Source organism: Rosa chinensis, chromosome 5, assembly GCF_002994745.2.
Source record: "Rosa chinensis cultivar Old Blush chromosome 5, RchiOBHm-V2, whole genome shotgun sequence".
In the NCBI taxonomy this organism is placed as follows: domain Eukaryota; kingdom Viridiplantae; phylum Streptophyta; class Magnoliopsida; order Rosales; family Rosaceae; genus Rosa; species Rosa chinensis.
Window position 1 is genome coordinate 35,610,420 of NC_037092.1, and position 17,109 is coordinate 35,627,528.

General features: G+C 35.7%; 1 pseudogene; it reads left to right on the forward strand.

Annotated features, from left to right (window-relative positions):
• The first annotated feature begins 364 nt into the window (after nt 1-364).
• On the forward strand, nt 365-7,736 carry LOC112202492 (annotated as a pseudogene).
• The last annotated feature ends 9,373 nt before the right edge of the window (nt 7,737-17,109 follow it).

Sequence of the window (17,109 nt, forward strand, 5' to 3'; positions counted from 1 at the left end):
AGAGAGAGATTGAGGATGAGAAGGAAACCGGAGATGACAGTTTGAGGGTTTGAGTGGGAAACTCGCAGAGAGAGATTGAGGATGAGAAGGAAACCGGGGGTCTTTATATAGAGGATTTAGGAAACTCCCTAGCTGATTAGGATTTAGGAAATTTTATTTCCGAAACTGCCCCTGATTTTAAAAGTTAAATACCTAAAACACCCCCTTCTAAGAACCTGATTGGCCAACCCGTGCCACGTCGGCCCTACGCAAGACTTTCTCCTCAACGGTTACTTTGGCCTTTTACACGTGGATTATTGACAGCTTCTTCTCCTTCTGTCTTTTATTTATTTTATTTATTATTTCTCTCTCTTACTCTCTCACTCTCTTTCCCTTTCACGTCTTTCTTCCTCTCCTCTCACCCAGAACTTGAAGCTCTCTTCTTGAATATCAGGAACATGGATAAAAAAATTTCGAGTTTGGAGAGAGAATCAACGCCGAGAAGACCCCACTGCGCCGGTGACTTCGTGGCGGTTTCCGGCCACCGATTGACTTGCATGAGGTAGGAAAATTAATCCTCTTGTCGTGCTCTATCATTAGTTTTTGATTTTGCTGGAGTTTTGAACAATTGATGTTTTGGGTATGACGTCAGTCACCGTGTTCGTGATTTCCGGCGGCTTAGAAGAATCAAAAACTTTGCGAATGGAGAAGAGAAATTGAATAATGGTTTGTCAAACAACCCAAGGTCACCAAGCATGAATATATTGATCGAAAGGTGCATAGGTTGGTATAAATTGAATGGGTTGTGAAGTTTGGAGATGGGTCGTCAAATAGTGATTGGGTGCCCTTAGTGTTTGCAGGTATTTGATTAAATGCCTCACTTAGCTCTTTTGATTTTTCAGATCTTGTTATGCAGACTGTGATTGATAGAATGTAAACAACATGAGTATATTGGCAATAGATAACTATAAGGTGGACTCATTTATCACTAGTGGAACATTCGAACTATTTTCATTTACTCTAATGAATGTGGGGAAATTGAGATTTTAAATTGATGTATTGGCAATAGATTGACTGTTCACCCGTTTGTTGAATTCAGTATATTTATTGCGTGATATATTTGGTCCCAGACGATAGGTGATGCAGCAGGACAGACCACCAAAGCCCATTGCTTCATCAACTGTCGAGACCATTTCATCAGCGGATCCTGTTGTGATTACTGGAACTGTTGGAGTAATATTCCTCACATACTTCCTTCTTCCTCCAATTTGGTCTGCTCTTTCTTTTAACCTCAGAGGATACAAACGTAGTACAACCTTATTGTGATATGATATTGCTTCAAGAAAATCCATAAATAAACAATTCAAGTACCTAGTCTTTGGAAGATATAAATAAACCAGTTTAAAGATTACATGTTTTCGGTTTTGGCTTAACATACATAATTTTATCATCATTTGAGGCTACATATTTGTTCTGAAGCTGTCTGTATAACATGGATGTACTAATAGCTAATGTGCTATGGTTGTACTACTCAGGTGCCCTCACTCCTGCTCAAACCCTTGAAGATTTTGTTTTGTGGTTCTGTTGTGCAGACTGTGATTGATAGAATGTAAACAACAGGAGTGTTTTGAGAGAATTTCTTGTGTATTTCTTCTCTGAATTCAATATCACATTTACATCAGGAGCATAAGGTTGTGCTTTGACACTGATGTGAGCAGAGACCTGCATATTGTCTAGTCTTGGATCAGTATTGCATCTCAATCCCTTATTAGGATTGTTACCAAACTTCAATCCTGTAGGTTTGAGATCTTGATAAGGAGTGTCATCGAATTCCAATCCTAAATTAGGATTGTATTTACTTTCCAGTCCTATATCCTTAACAGTGATAAATGCAGATGAATAAAGCATGTTTCTATTGCTGTCATGTTTCTATTACCCAAGATAAAGGAAAAGAAAGGTTGTGCAAGTCTTTAGGTCAATTCAATGGACCTTCTAGTAAGCCTTCTAGAAGTTTAGTTTGTATCAGAAAGCAATAGTTTGTATGGGGATCAAGAAAGCCTTCTAGTTTCTTTAGTTTGTATCAGTGCCTTTGGTTTCCATTACTGAAGTATTATATGTTTATGTCTTCATCTATTTAGGTTGCTGCTATGTATTCTCATATCTCAAATTCTCGTAATCTCAATTGCATCTCTTATTGGAAGCATTCATTGTATGATCTTTGATTTACAAGATAAAAAAAAGAAGAAGGGAAAACAACATAAATAGAATTATCTATATTAAAATAATATTCAAATTTGACATCTCCATTGGAGCTAAAATTAGTCAAAATGTTAACATGTCAATTTTGCCATGTCATATGTCAAATTTAAATTTGACCAAGGCTAAAAGACATAGCCATTGGAGATGCTCTAAGCATACAGAACATATCTAGGTTCTAGTGACTGAGATGCATGATTTGCAGGTACCGGATGCCAAGTCGACCATATGCTTTTGGCTGTGTACTGGGATTGAGGACATCATCTGAATTCAAAACTGGTCATTCTGTAAGTGTCCTGTTGTTTGCTGTCAGAGTCACTGCTAGTAATGCACCATTTATTATTATAATAATAGTAATAATAACATAATTCATTATTATAATTATTTTGCAGTATGGTCACTTCTTTCCAGATCCACAGTATGAGAATGTTCAACACATTATCTGTTGTGATTCTTACGCCACGCCACATATGCTTATGACTTTGAGTTTGAAGCTACCAAGGAATTTTCAAAGTAAGTACGTAGCTCAGATTGCCATCATGGTATCTTCCTTTTGACTGAAACAAAATAATGCTTGATTACTATATATGATTTTGAGTTGGAAGATACTAAGGGATTCCAGTGCTGTTGGTTTAGGTTAATTTTCATATTGAAAGCTATACTTGAGAATCATGCATGTTCCATGATTTCTACTTTCTTCATTTGTCACTTTAAAGAGCTCTGGAAGCACATTTAGATCCCAAACAGCAGCCCACCTCTGTTTGTAGGAAGCATCCAGTAATGGATAATAGCTTACTGTGCAGCTTTATATTTTTCTAGTTCAAAAGACCATTGACTATGTTCAATTTCTAGTTATTTACTCTGTCAAGGCCAAATTATTTTGTTTATAATATTAAATATTTCTTGCCTCTAATTATATAAGTTGGTGTTGTCAAGTTTGTAAGAGGAAAATTTGTTGAGAAGTTGCACAATTTTGTTATTCAATAATAATTGGTAATCTGGTCTTGGTAGTACGTACTAGGGCTTTGTCTTCTTTTCTTATGGGTTGGTGTAAACAGTGGTAGATAAGATTGAATCACCTGTGTGAGGGAAAAAGAACTCTGCAGATATAACCCTTCTGTTATTTGAAAGGTCATTTCCTTTATATGGTCCACCATTGACTCTCGCTACCCACCATTAACTCTGCAGATATAACCCTTCTGTTATTTGAAAGGTCATTTCCTTTATATGGTCCACCATTGACTCTCGCTACCCAACAAAATTTGGTCTTGCTAATGTACAAGCTGGTTCTCTAACGAACAATCAAATTTTGAAAGACAGTGATGTTAAAGAAACTTATTTCAGCTTCCATTACATCCATTTAGAAATATGATTATTTAACAGTTCTGCAATAATTAAAGGAAAAATTTGTTATATTTGCCTACAACTTAAAGAATCATTTATATGAAAGTGGATGATATTTCTTCTAGATAGTTACAATTGTATTTCAGTCACCTTGTTACTTTCCAGAAATAGATTCTTTGATTTTAGTGGGATTTCCATTAGGTTTGATATTTTTTCAGCTTCTGTCGTCTCTGTCTCATGGTTGTATTTTTAATTACTAAGCCATATTATGCATAGTATCACTTACTGATATAAAGCTCTTGATTTTGCCTCTCTAATCCCTTTCTGGGTGACTGTTGTACTACTGCAGACATGGATCAGAACCTCCTATTATACGGATTGCGTTTCAATACACAATCGTTCTGCCTCCTGAGGAGCTCACGGATTCAGGATTGGTTTCCTCAGTTAGGTATGGTTGTTTTACTATATGAGTTGTTAATTGTTCGTTTTCTTCCAATAAATGGACCAACCTATCTCTGACATTAAATTGTATTTTCTATTTTGATGATTCAAATGTTAACATTAGGTAGATTTTTCCTACATATTAAAGTGAATGTGGTCTCCATTATGTATTTTAACTGATTACCTGATTAGAAGTTCACCTCTCTGATGCTTCTATTTGATTAATGCCAAGTTTCTGTTGTGGTTCTTTTTAAAGCTTCTGATTTGAAGAATTGCTCTGAAGTGGCATTTTGCCAACTATCAACATTCCCAAGTCATCGTGGACACCAGATCCAAGAATTCGAATGCCTTGAGCTATGCTTCTAATTTTAAACAAAAGATTTCAATAGATGAGGACAGGTTCTAGGTATCTTTGGGTCTTAGACATTATGCTACTGTTTCTAACAGAACTAAAATGTTTTAGCGTCGTCATAATTAGGATGAAAGACTTTAATATATCGTTTGCTCAGATTGTACTAAACGCATTTTCTTATTATCAACTTCTACTACAGATAAAGGAATGTGCCGGGTATGTGAAATCTGCTGTCATTTAAAATGTAGCAGTTGAATGATTTTCTTATAAGAAAAAGTGCATGGGTTTGTGCCTCAGCTGCACTTGATTTAAGGTGTCTTACCCATGTTTTTGTTAGCTTTGGTAATTAAGCATGTTTAGCTGCACGTGGCTTGACATTTCCTGGAGTGATGAGAAGCAACATGTCTTGGCGTGACTAAGGGTGAGCCTAATCAAATAGATCTATATGATAGGAACCTAACAAGGACCTTTTTGCACTGGCGTATGCCAGATCTGACTTCTGAGAAGGTGTGAATTACAGCAAAAAATGGGAATGGCGGACTGATATAGTTAAATGTGTTTCCGTTGACATCCAATATTGGATTGCATTATGCCAAAGAACTATGATGGTGCTTGAGAAATGGTGTGATTAAAATACAGATCTTAGGATATCTTATGTTCAGACCAAAATGTTTGGAACTCTGACTTGCATTCTGTGTGATATAAAACATAATATGAGAACAAACCTTCTATTAAATGAAGGCTTTTATCATCTTGTTTATGAAAGCTTTCTACGAAATTTTATTCCTTTCTTCTGAAGCATTCTATGTTATTGCTTCTCTACCTTTTTGTTTGGGCAAATGCCACAAATGATTTTCCCTTTGTTATAGTTTGCTCTCCAGAACATTTAGTTTTGCATTTTCACTATTTTTCTTCCCATCCAGAATGACTGCCTTGCTGTGTTATGTTGCCAGTTACACTTTTGTTATGCTTCTCTAACTGTTTGGATTCTACCGTTTGGGCTGAGCTTGCTGAATGTTCAATGTAGAGGCAAGCATTCTCTTAAACGACGATTAAGGATTTGGACTTTGCAATGTGGAGTCGCCCAAAACATGAATGAACTCTATGACAGTGTTGATCCTGAAGTGGTTCTCTCATTACTTGTTCACAAGGTATTTCTCCCAGTTTTTCCATAGTTTTTGTTGTGTTCATGTTGCCTTTGTTATCATATTGCACCATGCAAGTATAAATGTAATTCCTGATATAACCATTACTTTTGTTTTCTTAAAGTTGACTAAAGGACTGTCAAGCTTGAATATAAGTGAGTTAGTCTGAGTTAGTAAGGTTTTTATATAGATAAATAATTCATACAGGATAATATCCTGTATCGTATTCCTGATTTACATTTCTAGTGTAGTTTAGCTTAGGAATATTATACGGATATTTACATTTTTAAGGATAGTTTAATATTTCTCCAAATGGGTCCAAATAAAAATATTATTATGCTTTCGACTGGCATAGTGTGGAATATTATACATGATGTTTTGAATGGGATATGAATGTTTTAAAATGTCTTACGCTTGGAGGCTTAACGTCTGAAAAATGATAAGCTATTGTCTTGAATTTCTTCTGTATGTGATGTGTTCATTCTTGCTCTCCTAACTGGAGATATAATCTCCTGCGATCCTGCAGAAGGTTTTTATTTGGAGGCTGGAAAGTAAAGTTGTGATATGTTTACACTAATAACTCACATTTGAGAGAAGCGGACTCCTTGTCCGCCTCCCTGTATCTCGATTTTTGCTTCTTTAATAAAAAGCTGTTTCTTCTCAAAAAAAAAAAAATAACTCACATTTGAGAGACTATTTACTGATGCAAAAGCTCTTTCTCTTTTGTGTTGATTGATGTAAAATACTTCTGTTCAATTCATTATTCCTTGACTGAGGAAATTTTTTGTATGGTACCAGTTTTGAGAGATAGGCTCTGTAATTTTTGTTATAAAGAAATATACTGTCACGAGAGAATTGACCAAATTTTGGGCATGATCATACTAGAGCCTTTTATAGGTAGAGATATACCGATTTAACATAATGCGTAGGAGATAAGTTGGTAACAAATTGCTTATTACAAATTTGTGAATTCTATAGGTTATATTAGCCTCCTTGGAGCAAGGGGTTCGGGAAGGAAGACTGTTATTGCACGATTGGCTTGTGATTCTGACAGTTCAATACAATGAAGCTCATAAACTTGTTCACTACAAGAACAGAAGTTCATTGACTGCCCAAATTGATGTTGCATTCTCACAATGCCCCGAACTGCAGCCTTTACCCCGATTAGTTTTTGCATTGTTTCGAAATCCTCTGCTCCTTTTTCATGAAGAAGGTGTTCACCCCGATTACCGAATCTACCTACAGTGTCTTTTCAGGTATTTGATGGTCAAACTGTCATTAACAAAAATCTTCCAGGATTCTGTTACAGGGTTTTAACTTTCAGTTATGAACTATCAGATGAAATACTGAGCTTGTTCTGCTTTATTTTGCCATCTACTCATCATTGTATACTTGTTGCCACATTTTGCGACATGACTTCTTTGTCTAATTAAGTTAATAGTTGTCTTACAAAAGGTTAATTTAATATGTATTTTTGGTTCTTTAGTCTTGAAATATCTTCTGCCACATAATTTGATGTTTGGAGAATTGATTATGCTCTCTCTCTTTTCTGATGGAGCATGAACTCTGCAATTATTGTTCTCTGATTTTTTATTTATTTATTTATTTTTTGCAGTGCACTTGAACCAAGTTCACTTCATCGTGCCGTGTATCCAGTCCTCACCTCATATTCTACTCCCGATAAACTAGCATACCCACGCCATTCATTGAGTCGTGCTGTACTGATTACCAGTGGTAGTCCGATATTTTTCCTTGATGCATTCACTGCTCTTATTGTGTTCTATTCTTCAACGGCAGACCCTACTCTACCTTTTCCTCCACCCCATGATTGTAAGTTTTCTGCATTGCTTGGTGCTTTCTGGGTTTATTTGCTTCACTTCTAATACAAGATGTTTTTAGGTTTGCTGTGGACTGAGATCCATAAATTAAAGCAAGAGAGATGTATTACCCCTAAACTCATATTTATCAGAGGAGGGCAGGACGATGCCACAGCTTTTGAAAACTATCTCATCGAGGAACAGGACGTTGACAGAAGTGGTATAACAAGCGTTATGGGTTTTGTTTCCTTTCTTGAAGATATTACACAAAGTGTGTTAGAATACATCAAGTCTTGATATCAAATTTCTGTAGAATTTAATTACAAAGTACAGGAAACAAGGTGTAACTTGCACATTTAAGAGGTGCTTATATCACAGAAAGAAGGTGCTAGTTTCTTGGTACCTTAGTCTACCAAAATTTGTTTAAACTCCGAGGTTCAGAATAGGGATGGCAATGGGGAGGGTAGGGTAAGGGGATTAAATTACCACCCACATACCCGACTTCATTCCTCATCTCCTTACCCGCCCCAATCCCCGTAATAAAATATTGGGGATTCCCCGTCCCCGTCTCCATTGGGGTAATGTCCCTATACCTGCCTCAATCCCCGTTAACAATATTACTAAGGAGCTGTGACCACTTATCTAATTTCAGCATAAAAATTGTCCACTTACTCCACTAAAAGTTTTTGTAAACCCATTTACCCAATGTAATAACTAGTAACAGTTTTACCCCTATTAATTAAATTAAAACTCATCTCTCTCTCTCTCTCTCTCTCTCTCTCTCTCTCTCTCTCTCTCTCTCTCCAGGAACATAGTCTCCGATTACGTCCTCTGCCACCTCCAAGTCCGAGTACTTCGTCTTCTTTATCTTTCTCCGTCGTCCCTCTGCCCTCAATCTCCAATCTCCGATCGGCGGTGCGCTGGATCGCATCCAAAGCTCGAAGTCGTCCCTCTGCCCTCAATCTCCGATCTGCGGTTCGCTGGATCACATCCGAAGCTCGAAGAGATTAGATCCGGTAGGTTTTCGTCATCGGAGAGAAGACTCGAAGCTTTGGATAAAGCCGGAAGTGCTGGTCTCAGCTTCAGAACTCCTGGGGTTTTAGGCAGAGGAGGAAAGACGCATTCGGAGCGGGACTCGGCGCAAAGCACTCCGGCGAGAAATTGAGCTTCGATTGGAGGTTATGCACTGAGCAAAGCTCCGGTGTACAATGGCGGCAGAGCAGGGAGTCCTTCAAGAAAATCCCGAGAGATTCCGGTAGGGAATTCGGACGTTGATTTGGTGATTGGATATAGGGTTAAGTTTTTGGTAGATTTGAATTGTTTGATTTGTGTTTTGAGTTTCAGGTACTGATTCGATTCGGCCTCCGAGATCGATGATGGCTACGCCATTCCTTTTTTTTTTTTTTTTTGGGCAGACCACATGCCACAAGTTGTCCAGTATGAGAAAATATGCAGAAAAAATGTTTTAATTTCAGTTATGTAGTAGAATAGCATCTGTTTGGTAGATCTACAACTGCCTGTACTAATATTGAACTGTTGTAATTGTCTTGTTGCAAGTTTATTGGTGGGCAATAATAAGATTACTGGGAGGCAATAAAATGTTTATTGGGCAATAATAAGATTATTGGGGGACAATAATATGATTATTTATGTGAATAAACCTCCTAAAACTTTCAAAATTAAAAACATCTTCATTTTTCACTAATTATTGATTCTCAATAAATTTGTTATTGGGGGTAATAACTTTTTTATTGGGGGGTAAATAAGATTATTGGGGGAGAATAATGTGATTACTGGGTATTATTGGGGGGCAATAAAATCAGACGCCGGAATCCAGTCACAGGTCCGGTATTCAGATTTGGAATTCCGGTCATCGGTCGCGCGGATTTCAGTCATCAGTCGCTGGATTTCGGTCACCGTTCGCCGGATTTCGGTCATCGGTCGCCAGAGTCCCGCCCGACCACTGGTCACCGGAGTCTGGCAAGATCTCCTATCGCTTCTCTCTCTAAGAGACAAAGAAGGAGAGGGCAAAATTGTCCCAAAAATAAATAAAAAAAGAATTAATTGAGTATTAGGGAAATAATCCCTTAGAGTGTTTTGGGTAAATGAGGTTAAAAAACTGTCAGTGGAGCAAATGGGCAATTTTTAAGCTGAAATTGGATAACTGATCATTTCCCCTATTACTAATTTACTATATAAAAATTCATACAAATAATTTTAGATTGTAAAATATGAAGTTACAATCAAATATCAAAATAAAATAAATTTTTTATTTCAATCAAGAAAAATTGACATGTTGATAAAGATATTTTATTAAAAGAATCTTTCTTTTTTTTGAACATATTTATTAACAGAATTTAAATATGGATAAAAATATGAAGTTTACATCACTATTTATATATAAATAATATCAAAACTATATATAATAAATAATATATATATATATATATATTTCAGATAATTCTTATTGGGTGGGTATGGGGATGGGGATTAAAATATCATCCCCGCTCCATACCCGATTTCAAAATTCGAATACTGGGGATCCCCATCCCCGTTACCCGATTTCCCCCGAATTTCTACCCGTTAGGGTTGAATACCCAATGGGTACCCTACCCGATGGGGATTTTTGCCATCCCTAATTCAGAATTCCTATTGTGCTGACTGAGTGGGGAAGCCGCTAGTAATCATTTCCTTTTTAAGGTCGGCCTGTACGATTACATAAAAATCAAAGTTGAATAATTGTTGTAAAGCATAGTTGCAGATTTTCTGCCCTGCAAAGAGATTCACATTTCTGGCCAAGTCCTGAATATAGCACTCATACTGTGCTAAAAGTGACTTTTACCGGTGCCTGTGCTTGGTATATACACTATAAAGGTGACATTTTGTTATAAATTTTTAGGTAATTTTTATTTTTTCCCCTTGATGAAGACTTCACCGAAGTACGTCACACTAATGTGCCGGACAATCCACATCTCAGGGTAAGGCGCTGAGCCGCTGATGAGCATATTGCTGCATAGCTATGGTTTTGCTACCTCCGTTTGGGGATCTTCCTTGCAAATTCAACAAGCAGTACCCCATAAATCATCTGAACTTTGGCCATATAAATAATGTTGTCACATTCGAAGCAAAAAATGAAGAACTGTAGTTAAGAGAAGAGGGCATACTAGGAGTATAGAGGACTCGAGTAAATATTCTAAATGTAATCTTACCCCTATGATGAAAGTCTTCCCAATAAGATTCCACTGCAAATAATAGCACCAAACCACTTGTTTGACACAAACCTATAACCAAGACGAGAGAATGCTAAGCCAAGCTTTTAGTGTTCAAAACTAAACAAGGCATCATTTTCCACCATAACAGTTTCTCTTTCAGAGACAGAAGAAACCATCAGAAGTAAACCACACCTCTCCACCTTTCAAATTAGCAAATGAAATAGATATCTAATTTCAGTGATACATACTTTCTATTGCAATCAAGCCTGGATGAAAGGTCAAGTCCCGTAAATTGAATTCACATTTAAAGGCACTGATGTCCGGCCTTACAGCGGAAGTATTGCGTGCAGCCCTGCATACAATGTGTCTGTCACATTGGATATATAAAATAGGACTAATTTCTGCTTACTACCCTATACTTTCAAGGGTTCATCAGTTTAGTCCCTGCACTCCTAATTTAATCAGAAAAGTCCTTGCACTCTCCAATTTCATCAAATTGATCCAATCTGTCACCACTTCGTCAATTTTCGGGAAAAATTTCCAAACTACCCATCTGCATTCACAATACTAACGGGTCGGCGGACTCCCTAGCGATGGGTAGTTTGGAAATTTTCCCTGTAAGAAGGTCCCACGTCAGCTTATTAACAGTGAAAACTGACGAAATAGTGACGGATTAGATCGATTTGATGAAATTGGAGAGTGCAAGGACTTTTCTGATTAAATTAGAAGTGCAGGGATTGAACTGATAAACCTTTGAAAGTATAAGGTAGTAAGCAAAATTTAATCCTATAAAATAATAAGTCAGTGACTTAGTGCTGCCATCACTGATTTTGAACCTTGTATGTTTGGCTGTGCTTAATTAATATCAGCTGTTATATGTTGGTTAATTTTTTTTTGTCACATATCTTTGCTCTTCCAATATATAGTCTTAAATAGTATGTCATCATCCCCCTGTTGTAGCGATTCTTACTTTCTTGTTTCCTTTGTACTTTTGACAGTTGAACAAGAAGCGCAATATCACAGGATCCTATAGTGCACAATTTGATAGCTTAATGGAGAAGATCGGTGAGCTTCAGGTATGACCTTAATTATCTAGGACTTATTGGCATCCGTAGGATCTCATGATTAAAAATGGTAATTAAGGTAATGGAAGAGGGAATAAAATTAGTAACATCTTTGAATATTTTAATATTGAGATTAATATGGGAGATCTTAGATAGTCCATGACATGTAACACCTTTACCAATCTGATTATCTGACTTGTACCTCTCATTGTCTTATTAAAACGAATAGTATTACCAATAGATATACATGCTTCAATTGTTCGAATGAAACATGTGGTCTATACAAAAATTATTGATGGTGATTGTTATAAGACTTAGCAATCTACTGAATGAGCGTGGCTGGTGCGAGCAAGTTAACTTGACCGTTTGGTATTGAACTATTGTCACATGTATTTCCAAAGTCCCTCTTGAGAAAGTTTGCTTGGGCAATGGATGTCAGCCCTGACTTCAGATTGTGATCTTTGGAGATGCTCTGCACAAGAAACTAATGTAAATATTTATTATAATCTGCATGGTTGCAGACTTGCAGATATATGGGTACAAAATGGCACTGTGGGCAGAGCATTTAGGACTTGTTGAAGAATGTTTCAATCAACCAGAGTCTTGAATGTGTTCAAAGGGTAAGGTCATTGGGTGAGCAGAAATGGAGTCAATACTAGAGCTTCTGCAGGGTCCTTGTCCATCATGTGTAGGATCGATGACTTAAGAGATCGAAAGACTGCTTATCGATCATCTTTGCCTACAAGAGAGCTTCTGCAAGAACAAATGAAGGTACATTAAAGGAAAGCAGCAGTAATCTATGTAGTTTAGGTCTTCCTAACTAGAACATTTTACAAGTACGGACTCAATCTCTATTGTCATAGCTTGAATTATAAGGATTATAGTACTGTTTCTATGGTCATATATTGAGCATTATTTCTGGAAAAACGTTTATATGGATATTCTTCTTGTTGTCCAAGTTTCATTCATACAACACAATACAAAACAATGTGTTGTATGACTATAAAAGAGTTCAAAATTAAGGCTTTTCCCACAACAGTCATTGGTCATCAGCCAATTTGATTACGATATTCACACCATAGCTAAACAAATATAATTGTTGTGTGAACTAACAACCAACAACAAAAGAAAACAAAATTCTGTTGTGTGAGATTCATAACACACAACAGAAATAAATCATCTCTGTTGTCAGAGTGATCAACAGACGAGAGATAATTTAACTTTGGTTGTGTGTTACATATCTCAGACAACAAAGAATGAGTTATATATATCTGTTGTGTGTTATTAATCTCAGACAACAAAGAATGAGTTATATCTGTTGTGTGTTATATATCTCAGACAACAAAGAATGAGTAAAATCTGTTATGTGTTATGAACCTCAGACAACAAAGAATGACTTATATCTGTTGTGTGTTATGAATCTCAGACAACAGCAAAATTTCTTTCTGTTGTCTGAATGTGTCAAGGCATCCCCGCGCATGCCATGCCAGGCACATGCCTGCGCAGAATTCACACAAAAGAAATATGTTTTCTGTTGAGCAAACAGTTATCAGACAACGGTGATTCGTTATCACACAATAGTTGAATCACCGTTGTCTGATTTTTCAATCACACAACACTCACTTAGACCACGGTGAGCTTGGTCATCAGACAATAGAAATCCACTGTCGTCTAATGACCTTTTTGTAGTAGTGTTAGATATATAGGTTATCTGGTTTTTTTTTTTCCGAATTTTCTTATGTAAGTTCTGTTAGACTCTGGCCTATTTTATGGCTTGATTACTATTGAAATCAATCTCTATTAAAAAAAAATATATATCAAATGACAATATTCTAGCAAACCTTCATTTTTCTTCAATAATTTGGAAATTATGGGAAAATTGATTGAATTTTTGACTCTAGGGCAACATGACCAAAATATATATACCATAAATCATGAATGGTAGTTGAACTTGAAGCAAAGTAATAATTTTGGGAAGACCAAAAGCAATATACAGCTCCAGCAAATATCATTTAGATGCTCACCCTTATGTTTCTCCATCACGGCCTTGTGGATCTTCTTAGGAATTTTCCCCATAATCATTTTGCCAAGGCAAGCCCCTGCACATCAAATTCATGCATGGCAACACAACTCACATACCATATCTAATTGTGAAAGATTAGTGAATACGTCATATGCACATAAACATTTAAATGACTGTGATTAGAAAGACACCAACTCCTCACATAAACATGAATGCATTCCTGTGATCTTTGTTATCTCCTTTTAACGCAGCCTCTCTCGTAAACCATAAAATAGCACGAACAATTATCTCACCTCGATTGGTTGACATGCAAAAGAGTAATGCCAAGAACAAAAGCATCAAGCCAACATTAGACTGAATTACTAAGTTCTTAAATGTCCAGAAATAGTAAAGTTCAAAAAAGTTTGAAAGAACATATCCTGACCTCAATCATATTAAGTTCAGGAATTCATCCATGTTTAAAATGCAAGTTATATCTCACCCAATGAAATAATGTCTTTGCATCATGTATTTAAGTTCTAGATCCTGTTGAGAGAGAAAGCGGAACATATAAATAAGACAGCAAAAATATTAGTTAAAAAAAAAAAAATACCAGGGACTAAGAACTCGATCAGACTTTAATTTGCAATAGAAAAACACTTTTTTTTTTGCGAAGATTAATCTTACTCATAACATAAGCCAAAGATGAGTCCTCAACACCTCCTTACGCTCATTGTGCTCCTTCTTCCTCTCGTTGTATCTGCCTAATTCAAACCTTGGCAACCGATCGAGATAAATGCTAGCGACTCCTATGCAATAGAGGTTGCAAAGTTTGCGGTCTCTGAAAACAACAAGCAAGCCAAGATGAATTTAGCATTTCAAAAGATTGCTGGAGGAAAATTTTATGATATGTTCTCATCAAGCATCAACTGTGATTTTATTATTGAAGCTAAGGATGAGTCATCGCCTGTTCCTATCGCTGATTACAACGCTTTTGTTTAGGACAATAAGTGGGCATATTTTAGGAAATTGAATCATTTTAGTAAAGCTTGAGATCAATATTTTGTTAATTTCAAATCTTTAAAAATTATCTCTTTGATACAATAACATTGGAAAGATAATAAAACGCTATTTGAACCAATTATTCTTAATTTTGTGAAATTTCATATGAAAGTTCATGATAGTTCTAATATTATTTTGCTCTATACTGGTAATTATTTTGTATTTATGAGTGAATAAACATATGTATGTGTAACATTATGTATCGGGAACTAAATATATCTCATGGCAAGTTCTTTAGTATGTTACTAGCTTGATAATAAAGTTATCATTTCTACTTTAAATAAATAAATAAATAATTTTTTTTTGGAAATCTTAGCCTTGGACCCGTGTATGTCAAAAATCATATTAAAACTAAGGGAGCCTTTCTAATGAGGACTAGTTGAAAACTTTGTGTTAGACCCACTTTTCAATCATATTTTCGCAAATCAACGGTTAGATGTTTAAATATTTATGTGTAGATCATTTATGCAAATTTTCAACCAAATTGAAAATCGTTAAAACATTATAATCATGATTTATCAGTTACAAACATGAACGGTTCATGTTTGACATATTTAGTTCGTCTATTAATTTGATCTAGTTCAATACCTTAACGATTAACAATTTGGAATAAAGTTTTCAAAAAGGATCTAATGTATGAGAAACATTTAATAGTTGATTAGCCGTAATGTAATCGAAAAGTGGGTCTTCCAAACAGTTGATTAAAAAGTCATCAACTAGTTCTCATTTTAGTGGTCCTCATTAGAAAGACTCTCTTAAAGTTATTTATTACAAACATGACCACTTGGTTTAATGTCATAAGTCTTCAGTTCGATGCTTGGAATTGTAAAATGTTAATTTTTTATATTTTTTATTCACTATAGGGCAATTTAGGTATTTTTATATTTGGTAAAGCCTAAGCATTTAAATGTTTAATAGATAGATAGATAGACAGACATACACATGATTACCAACAAATTTATCGTCGGCAAAAGCCTTTAATAAAAAAAATTATAAACAGGGATACATTTGTACAAACCAACGTTTCGTCGTTAGAAACTTTCAATAAAAAAAATTACATAAATAAAAAAAAATAGGACACACTATTGTCGACAAATTTTTTGTTGACAAAAGCTTCCTATAAGGAAGTATAAATATACGCACTTGAGCAGTTGTGGTGATGAATCTTAGCCACCGAAAGCTTCCGATTAAAAAAATATATATATTAGACATATTTTGTCAATAAATGATTCGTCGGCAAGCCTCCCTTAAAAAAAAAATTTGAAATTATAGTAAGAAGGATGCACATTTGCTTTAGAGAATGAGTCCTTTATAGAGAATGCACTTTTACCAAAGGTCGATTCGGGGTCGGAGACCCATACGATAGCTGGTGTGATGTCATCAATTAGCGGCAGCTAAGGAGTTTTTGATCAGAAAACTTTCAGACTATGGACATGTGACATGTACGTCCTCCATCTTTTTCCTCAATGATGATCCAATATCTTGCATTTAGGGGCGGAGCCAGAAATTTAATCTAAGTGGAGCACTTAAATTTTTTTTTTGTTAAACTTATAATATTAAATAAAATTGTTTATCATTCTATTTTAGTTCATGATCACTTTTAACCACTTTTGTGGAAATTGAACTCCCCACAATTATACAAAACTAATTGAATCAATAATACATGCATACAATAAAACTCTAGTTAGCTAACATGCAAAATAATTTACTTGCAGGAAAAAAGATGAAACAATAAAGATTAAGAACTTGAGGATAGGAAGGTGCATAGGACAAAATCGATTAACAAATAACAATTGATAGTTGAGTGGCTGTGATATATATGCAGAACCAAATAAATATGTAGTTAGAAATCAAAATTTGACTGGGGCACAGGACCCAGTAGGTCCTTACATAGCTCCGCCATTGCTTGCATTCTCATCCTTCGGGTAAGAACAGATTACAGATGTCGTAAGAGGAAGCAGTCATGCAACTGCGCTCTTTGAGCACTCAATAAGATGTATGCCACAAAGTAATAATGCTGAGCTTATCTAATTTTTTTTTTTTTTTTTTGTTTTTTTTTTTTTTGAGAAAATCTTAATTAACTAATTTATAGTTCAATTATTTAATTGCAAGCGCAAATCGTTGTGATTTTCTTGGAGTAGCTGCATGAGCTTCTTGCAATAGGTGAATCAGCAAGTGTTGTTCTCGATCAAACTGGGGCCATTCAAATTAAAATAAGGATTATTTTCAGTTTAGTACCCTGTGGTTTGGGGGTAACATCATGTTAGTCCCTGCTCTTTCAATTTGATTAGCAACACCCCTGTGCTTTCAATTTCAATCAGCCGTGCCCAAATTTTATTGTTCCGTCCAAATTTTACTTTGTCAATCCAGTCAAAGTTAACGTTTAAATTGGACGGAACAGTAAAATTTGGGCACGGCTGATTGAAATTGAAAGC